The following is a 7,940-nucleotide window of genomic DNA, read 5'->3' as shown; positions in this document are numbered from 1 at the left end:
TGTTAAACAATTATAGCATAAATGTTAAAGGGAAAAAGCATTAAAAATAACTATAGCTACTACAATTTTGTAATAAATTCACAGCATAAAAAGAGGTAAATTATGACACTGAAAATAGAAGAGAAGTAAAAGCATAGAATTTTATAGGAAAGTGAAAATAAGTTGCTCTCAGCAGAAAAATAACTATTTTGTCTATGATATGTTGTATGTAAACCTCATGTTAATCCAAAGCAAAAAAACTAGAGCAAAAACATGAAACAAAAAAAGGGGGGTTGGGAGGGGGACTCAACAAATCACTATGGAAAACCATCAACTTACAAAGGTAAACAGAAACTGAAGAAAAAATCATGAAGATACAAAATAACTAGAAGACAAAAGATTAAATGGCATCAGCAAGTTCTTACATATCAATGATAACCCTAAATGCAAATGGATTGAACTCACTAATAAAAATGCACAGAGTGTGCTCACTTCGTCAGCACATATACTAAAATTGGAATGATACAGAGAAGATTAGCATGACCCCTGCGCAAGGATGACATGCAAATTCATGAAGCGTTTCATATTTTTACAATTGAGGTATCACCTTACACCAGTCAGAATGGCCATCATCAAAAAATCTAGAAAAAACAAATGTTGGAGAGGGTGTGGAGAAAAGGGAACTCTCCTGCACTGTTGGTGGGAATGTAAGTTGGTACAGCCACTATGGAAAACAGTTTGGAGGTTCCTTAAAAAACTAAAAATAGAACTACCATATGATCCAGCAATCCCACTACTGGGCATATACCCAGAGAAACCCATAATCCAAAAAGAAACATGTACCATAATGTTTATTGCAGCACTATTTACAATAGCCAGGACATGGAAGCAACCTAAATGCCCATCAACAAATGAATGGATAAAGAAGATGTGGCATATATATACAATGGAATATTACTCAGCTATAAAAAGGAATGAGATGGAGCTATATGTAACAAGGTGGATAGACCTAGAGTCTGTCATACAGAGTGAAGCAAGCCAGAAAGAGAAAAACAAATACTGTATGCTAACTCATATATACAGAATCTAAAAAAAAAAAAAAAATGGTACTGATGAACCCAGTGACAAGACAAGAATAAGGATGCAGAGAATGGACTGGAGGACACAAGTTTGGGGGGGGGGGCGGTGAAGGGGAAGCTGGGACAAAATGAGAGAGTAGCATAGCCATATATATACTACCATCTGTAAAATAGATAGCCAGTGGAAAGTTGCTGTATAACAAAGGGAGATCAACTTGATGATGGGTGATGCCTTAGAGGGCCAGGAATGGGGAGGGTGGGGGGGAGTCACGGGAGGGATGGAATATGGGGATATGTGTATAAATACAGCTGATTGACTTTGCTGTACCTCAAAAACTGGTACAAGAGTGTAAAGCAATTATATTCCAATAAAAACAAATGCACAGAGTCACTGAATGGATAAAAAATGGGACCCAATTACATGATGCCTACAGGAGACTCACTTCAATTCTAAAGACACATGTCAGCTCAAAGTGAACATATGGAAGATGATATTCCAAGCAAGCAGAAACTAAAAGAAAGCACGCATAGCCCATACTCAGACAAAACAGACTACAAGCCAAAAATGGTAACAAGAGACAAAAAAGGTCATTATGTAATGATAAAGGGGCCAATACATCAAGTGATAACAATCTAAGTATATGCTCCCAAAACCTGAGCAAAATATATTAAGTAAATACTAACAGATCTTAAGGGAGTAATAGACAACAGTAAAATAACAGTGGGATATTGAAGTCCCCACTATCAGCAATGAATAGATCATCCAGATATAAAATCATCAAGAAAACACTGGAATTGAACTATACTTTAGAACAAAAGAAATTGATATATATAGAACATTCCATACATTAGCAGGAGAATATACATTCTTCTCAAGTGCACATGGAACATTCTCTGTGATATATCATATGATTGGACACAAAACAAATCTTAGCAAATTTAAGAGTAAAATAACTATTTTTTCTTACCACAATTGTTTGAAACTAGAACAAGAGGAAAGTGAGAAGATCTATGAATATGTGGAAACTAAACAGCACATTTCTAAAAAACGAATGACTCAAGAAAATCAAAAGGGAAGTAGATAATCTCAAAACAAAAGAAAATGGAAACACAACATATTAAACCTTATGGGATGCAGCAAAGGCAGTTCTGAGAAGTTTATAGAAATAAATACATATAAGAAACTAGAAAAATCTCAAGCCACCTAACTTTACATCTCAAGAAACTAGAAAAAGATGAACAAATTAATCCCAAAGTTAGCAGGAAGGACATAAGATCAGTGTGGAAGTGAATAAAATAGAGATGAGAGAAATAAAAAGGATCAATGAAAGTAGGAGCTGGCTCTTCAGAAAGAAACAAAATTGACAAACTTTTACCTAGACTAAGAAAGAAAGACTCAAAATTATAAATGAAAAAGGAGACATAACTGATACTACAGAAATACATAGGATCAAAAGAGACTACTATGAACAATTATATGCCAACAAATTAGATAATCTAGAGGAAATGGATACATTTCTAGAAATAACCTACCAAGACTGAATCATTAAAAAAATAGAAAATCTCAACAGAACAAGAATATGTAAAGAGACTGAACCATAATCAAACACCTCCGAACAGAGAAACAATAGGACCATACGGCTTCACTTGTGATCTCAACCAAAGATTTCAAGAATTAACACCAATCCTCCTCAAACTCTTCCAAAACATCAAGCAGGAGGGAATATTTGAAAACTCATTCTACAAAACCAGGATTACTCTGATACCAAAACAGATAAGGATACCACAAGAAAAGGAAACTACACAGTCCCTGACTTACAATGTTCTCACTTAGGGTTTTGACTTTACAACTGTGCAGAAGTGATATGCATGCTATAGAAACTATACTTTGAATTTTGACCTCTTTCCAGGCTAGCAGTATGTGGTATGATAATCTCTTATGATTCTGGGCAGTGGCAGTGAGCTGCAGCTCCCAATCAGCCACAAAATCATGAGGGTAAATAACTGACACAACCATTCTGCATTCATACAGCCATTCTGATTTTTTACTTTCAATACAGCATTCAATAAATTACATGAGGTATTCAACACTTTATTATAAAATAGGCCTTGTGTTAAATGATTTTGCCCAAATGTAGTGTTCTGAGTATGTATAAGGTAGGCTAGGCTAACCTATGACATTCAAACCGTTAGGTGTATTAAATACATTTCTTACTAATGATCTTTTCAAATTATAATAGGTTTATTGGGATATAACCTTGTCATAAGTTGAGGAAAATCTGTATAGACCAATATCCCTGATGAACATAGATTCAAATATTGTAAACAAAATATTAGCAAAATTTAATGAATTCAAGAACACATTAAAAGGATTATACACCATGATCAAGTGGGATTTATCCCTGAGATGAAGAGATGGTTCAACATATGAAAATCAATAAATGTAATATATCACATCAGAAAAATGAAAGATGAAAGTCACATAATCACCTCAATAAATGCAGAAAAAATATTTAACAAAATACATTGTCCTGTCAGATTGGGTATAGAAGGAACATACCTCAACATAATAAAGGTGACATGCAACAAACCCACAGCTAACATTATACTCAATGGAGAAAGATCAGAAACAAGACAAAGATGCCCACTCTAACCACTCCTACTTAATATAGTACTAGAAATCCTGGCTGGAGCAACAAGGAAGACAAAGAAACAAAAGGCATCCAAGATGGAAAGGAAAAAGTAAAGTTGTTGCTATTTGGTGATGATATGATTTTATACACAGAAAATACCAGAGTCTGCCAAAACTTTTATAATTAATCAATGATTTCAGTAAGTTTGCAGGATACAAAAATTAACATACAGAAATCATTTGCATTTTTTACACTAATGATGAAAGAGCTGGAAAAGAAATAAAACTACGCCATTCACAACAGTATCAAAACAATAAAATACTTAGGAATAAATATAACAAAGGAAGTTAATAATTTGTACAATGAAATCTATAAGACTTTGATGACAGAAAACAAATACACAAACAAAATACATCTGTGTTTATGGATTGGGAGAATATTGTTAAAATGTCCATACTACCCAAAGCCACTTACAGATTCAACAGAGACCCACCAAAATACCAAAATCATTCTTCACAAAATGGGAAAAACAACTCTAGAATTTGTGTGGAACCACAAAAGATCCCAAATAGCCAAGGCAGTCCTGAGAAAAAAGAAAGCCAGAGGTACCATGCTTCTTGATTTCAAGCTATACTACAAAGCTATAGTAATACAAACAGTATGGCACTTTCACAAAAATAGACACATAAACCAACAGAACAGAATACAGAGCACGGAATTAAATTCTGGCATATATGTTTAACAAGGGAGCCAAGAACACCCAATGGGGAAAGAATAATCTTTTCAATGAATGGTGGTAGGGAAAAGGAGAAAAACATGCACAACGATTAAATTGGACCCCTATCTCATGCCACTCACAAAAGTTTATCTTGAAATGGGTCAAAGACTTAAACATAAGACCTGATACCTAAAACTCCTAGAAGCAAACACAGAGGGAAAGCTTCTTAATACTGGTCTTGGCAATGACTGGACAGGATGCCAAAATCACAAACAACAAAAAACAAAATAAATAAATAAACATTTAATAAAATGAAAAAATAACCTACATAATGGAAGAAAATATTTTGCAAACCATATATTGGTTAAGAGGTTAATATTCAAAATACATAAATAACTCATAAAATAACAAAAAGACAATCCAATTTTATAAATGGACAGAAGAATTAGAGACATTTTTCCAAAGATGATATCAAAATGACCAACAGGTACATGAAAAGATGCTCAACATCCATAATCATCAGAAGACTGCAAATCAAAACCACAATGAACAATCACCCACACCTGTTAGAATGGCTATTATCAAGAAATCAAGAGGCAACAGAGGCTGGTGAAGATATGATAAAAAGGGAATTGCTGGTAGGAATGCAAACTGGTCCAACCACTATGGAAATTAATATGAAAGTTCCTCAAAAAATTAAAAATAGAAATACTATAAGATCTTGCAATTCCAATTCTGGGTATATACTCTGTGGAATAATAGAAAAAATACATATATTGATTCTTTTCATGGTTCCTGACACAGAGCTCCTTAAATTTTTTTCAATTATTTATTTATTTATTTGTCACTGTACAACAAAGTGAATCAGCTGTATTTATACACATATCCCTCCCTCCCACAACTCTTTCCAACCATCCCTATCCCAGCACTCTAAGTCATCACCCATCATCGAGTTGATCTCCCTGTGTTATGCAGCAGCTTCCCACTAGCTATTTTACATTTGGTAGTGTATATATGTCAATGCTATTCCCTCACTTCGCCCGGGCTTCCCCTTTGCCCCCACCCCACCCCACCCCATGTCTTCAAGTCTGTTCTCTACACCTGCATCTTTATTCTTGCCCTGCCACTGGGTTCATCAGTACCATTTTTTTAGATTCCATATATATGAGTTAGCATATGGTATTTGTTTTTCTCTTTCTGGCTTACTTTGCTCCATATGACAGACTCTAGGTCCAACCAACTCACTACAAATAATTCAATTTCATTCCTTTTTATGGCTGAGTAATATTCCATTGTATATATGTGCCACATCTTCTTTATCCATTCATCTGTTGATGGGCATTTAAGTTGCTTCCATGTCCTGGCTATTGTAAATAGTGCTACAATGAACACTGCAGTACATGTTTATTTTTGGATGATGGTTTTCTCACACAGAAGCAGGGACAAAACTGCCAGGGACAAGGGGACTAAGGATGAGGTTCTAAAATCTTTCCATCAGATATACACACTGCAGACTAAATCCCTGTGATCAGCTAGGTAGACCCTATGTCTTTGGAATATCTGAGCAGACAATGAATCGTCCCCAATTGGGCCAGATCAATTTTTTAAATTGAAGTATAGTTGATTTACAATATTACAGTAGTGTCAGGTGTACAACATAGTAATTCAGTATTTTTACAGATTATATTCCATTAAAAGTTATTACAAGATAGGGGTTATAATTCCCTATGCTACATAATATATTCTTGTTACTTATCTATTTTATACATAGCTGCTTGTGTTTCTTAATTTCATACCCCTATTTGGTTCTCCCATGTTCCCCCTCCTCATTGGAAACCACTAATTTGCTCTCTTTATCTTTCAGTATGTTTCTTTTTTTTATAATAATAACTAGTTTTATTTTTAAATTCCATGTATAAGAGATATCATACAGTATTTGTCTCTTTCTTGTCATTTAGTATAATACCCTTCGAGTCATCCACATTGTTTCAAATGACAATGTTTCATTTTTGTGAAAATGAGTAGTATTCCACTGTGTGTGTATCTATCTATCTATATCATCTCATCTTGATCTATACATCTGTTGATGGACACATACTGCTTCCCTGGTACAAATATTACAGTAATTGTATCTTTTTGAATTAGCATTTTTTTTTCTTCAGATATATACCCAGGAGTACAATTCCTGGTTTGTATGGTAGTTTTATCTTTAGTTTTTTGAGGAACCTCCATACTGTTTTCTATTGTAGCTGCACCAACAGTGTAATAGGGTGCCTTTTCCATACTTCTTTGACAACTTTTGTTATTTGTGGTCTTTTTGATGATAGCTATTCTGACAGGTATGAAGTGATAGTTCATTTGGTTTTGATTTGCATTTCTCTGATGATTAATGATGTTGAGCATTTTTTCATGTGCCTGTTGGCCATCTATATGTCTTCTTTGGAAAAATGTCTATTCCAGTATTCTGCCTATTTTTTAATCTTGTTTGCATTTGATATTGAGTTGTATAAGCTGTTTATATATTTTAGATATTAATCCTTTATCAGTTATATTATTTGCAAATATTTCCTCTAATTCAGTATTTTTTTTGTTTTGTCAGTGGTTTTCTTTGCTGTGCAAAAGCATTCAAGTCTAATTGTGTCTCATTTGTTTATTTTTAGTTTCTTTACTTTAGGAGACAGACCTAAAAAAATATTGCCATGATTTATGTCAAAGACTGTCTCACCTATGTTTTCTTCTAGGAGTTGTATGGCTTCCAGTCTTATGTTTAGGTCTTCAATCTATTTTAAGTTTATTTTTGTATATGGTGTTAGCATTCTAATTTCATTCTTTTACATGCAGCTGTCCAATTTTCCCAGCACCACTTATTGAAGAGGCTGTCTTTTCTCCATTGTATATTCTTGCCTCCTTTGCCATAAATTAATTGACCATACATGTGTGAGTCTATTTCTGGGCTTTTCATTGTCATCCATTGATCTATGTGTCTATTTTTGTGTTGGTACCGTAATGTTTTGATTACTGTAGCTTTGTAGTGTAGTCTGAAGTCAGGGAGTGTGATTTCTCCAGTTCTGTTGTTCTTTCTCAAAAATGTTGTGTTTTTATTTTCATTTGTCTCCAGGTATTTTTTTTATTTCCTCTTTGATTTCTTCAATGATCCATTGGTTGTTTAGTAGCATTTTGTTTAACCTCCATGTACTTGTGGTTTTTGCAGTTTTCTTCTTGTAGTTGATTTCTAGTCTCCTAGCACTGTAGTCAGAAAAGATGCCTGATAAGATTTCAATTTTCTTAAATTTACCAAGGCTTGTTTTGTGGCCTTGCATATGAGCTATCCTGGAGACTGTTCCACATGCACTTGAAAAGACTGTATAATTGGCTGTTTTTGGATGGGAATTGTTCTATATATCTATTAAGTCCATCTGGTCTAATGTGTCATTTAAGACGGTGTTTCATGACTTTTTGTCTAGATGATCTATCAATTGATATAAGTAAGGTGCTAAAGTCCCCTATTATTGTGTTACTGTCAATTTCTTC

The 7,940-nt window shown here is 34.0% G+C and overlaps 1 non-coding gene across 1 annotated transcript; it reads left to right on the top strand.

Moving 5' to 3' along the window:
* The first annotated feature begins 463 nt into the window (after positions 1-463).
* Positions 464-570, top strand: LOC130842371 (U6 spliceosomal RNA). The gene has a single exon (XR_009050414.1). It is a non-coding gene; the product is annotated as a U6 spliceosomal RNA (small nuclear RNA).
* The last annotated feature ends 7,370 nt before the right edge of the window (positions 571-7,940 follow it).

The sequence above is a fragment of the Hippopotamus amphibius genome, chromosome 1, assembly GCF_030028045.1.
Source record: "Hippopotamus amphibius kiboko isolate mHipAmp2 chromosome 1, mHipAmp2.hap2, whole genome shotgun sequence".
Classification (NCBI taxonomy): domain Eukaryota; kingdom Metazoa; phylum Chordata; class Mammalia; order Artiodactyla; family Hippopotamidae; genus Hippopotamus; species Hippopotamus amphibius.
Note: the sequence above shows the minus strand (reverse complement) of the source record. Positions and strands in the feature narration are given on the sequence as shown.